This window comes from Panthera onca, chromosome X (genome assembly GCF_046562875.1).
Source record: "Panthera onca isolate mPanOnc1 chromosome X, mPanOnc1 haplotype 2, whole genome shotgun sequence".
In the NCBI taxonomy this organism is placed as follows: Eukaryota; Metazoa; Chordata; class Mammalia; order Carnivora; family Felidae; genus Panthera; species Panthera onca.
In genome coordinates, this window is record NC_138357.1 from 104024055 (window position 1) to 104025715 (window position 1661).

The 1661-nt window shown below is 46.1% G+C and overlaps 1 pseudogene; it reads right to left on the bottom strand.

The window, feature by feature from the left end:
- Nucleotides 1–328: 328 nt before the first annotated feature.
- LOC145714026 (melanoma-associated antigen B1-like) lies at nucleotides 329–1275 on the bottom strand (annotated as a pseudogene).
- Nucleotides 1276–1661: the final 386 nt, after the last annotated feature.

The following is a 1661-nucleotide window of genomic DNA, read 5'->3' on the forward strand; positions in this document are numbered from 1 at the left end:
TCATCTGATATGTCATTTGCAAATATCCTGTCCCATTCCGTCGGTTGCCTTTTAGTTTTGCTGATTGTTTCCTTCGCTGTGCAGAAGGCTTTTATCTTAATGAGGTCCCTCCTGATAGTTCATTTCTGCTTTTGTTTCCTTGTCTCTGGAGACATGTCAAGTAACACTTTGCTGTGGCTGAGGTCAAAGAGGTTGTTGCCTATTTTCTCCTCTCGGATTTTGATGGCTTCCTGCCCTACATTTAGGTCTTTCATCCATTGTGAGTTTAGTTTTGTGTATGATGTTAAGAATGTGGTCTAAGTTCATTCTTCTGCATGTCGCTGTCCAGTTTTCCCAGCACCATCTGCTGAAGAGGCTGTCTTTTTTCCATTGGATTTCCTCCTTTGTCAAAGATTAGTTGGCCAAACATTTGTGGGTCCATTTCTGGGCTCTCTATTCTGTTCCATTGATCTGAGTGTCTGTTTTTGTGCCAGTACCATACTGTCTTGATGATTACAGATTTATAGTATAGCTTGAAGTCTGGGATGTGATGCCTCCTGCTTTAGTTTTCTTTTTCAAGATTGCTTTGGCTATTCGGGGTCTTTTCTGGTTCCATACAAATTTTAAGATTCTTTGTTCTAGCTCTGTGAAGAATGCTGGTGTTATTCTGATGTGGACTGCATTGAATATGTCGACTGCTTAAAACTCCAGCACTTTCATCTTGCTGGGTTCAGCGTGGGTTCTTGGGCCCGACAGGAATTTATAGCGTGGAGGATCACTGTTGGGCACCTGTCTGTACTCCAGGTACCTTTCCTGCTCTCAATTTTCTGTGATGAGCTCCCTGGGCTCTCCAAAGATTAAATGCTTCATCTCAACACAGATTCTCAAAGACATTTAGGAATCTCCAGATGTCCTCCTCATTGTCATACCTGCCATTCAAGAAGATGACAGCCAGGAGAGGCATGAGAAGCCCATTCTTAGGAAAGCCTCAGCCAGTGTTCACACTTCCATCGTTGGTGAGGTCTAGTTGGCTGGAAAGGGTGTAGGAGTGGCCACTGGGTTTGACTTCCTTCAATTCGAGGCCAAAGACCAGCTCCAAGTGCTCAGAGGTCCTCTTGAGGATCGCAGGGAAGTGCCCCTTATACTTTTTGTTCACAACCTTCAGCAGTGCTGCCTGCATCATGGGCTCCCTCCCTGCATGCTTCCCCAGTAGAAAGTGCATCAACATGCTCACCTTCCTGGTTAGGGAATATTTCCGTGAGTTCTCAGTGGAGAATGGGGCTTCAGAGCAGTTTGAACTTTCTCATCTTGGCTCTTGACACCTTGTTCAGACCTCGTGCATGAAATGACTGCAGAAGTAATGCTGGTGGATAGAGTTCTCTGAGGCTCCTAGGAATGCCAGCAATAAGAAAATCTGAGGGAGCATCCCCAAAACAGGAGAGGAGAAGGGGGACCCTTTTCTGTTGTGGTGGCCTGAGCCCCCTTGAGATCCTCAGGCCTGGTGGCATTTCTCATGTTGATGAACCTCCTCTTCTGATACTGAGGAATGATGACTCTGTGGTCATCAACAGCAGGCAGAACAGTAAGTACTGTGGGCCCCTGGAGGAGGGACAATGAGATGCACCTTCAGCAGGGATATTCCACCTTGGTGTTAAACAAAGCCACTTCTGCAGGTTTTATTG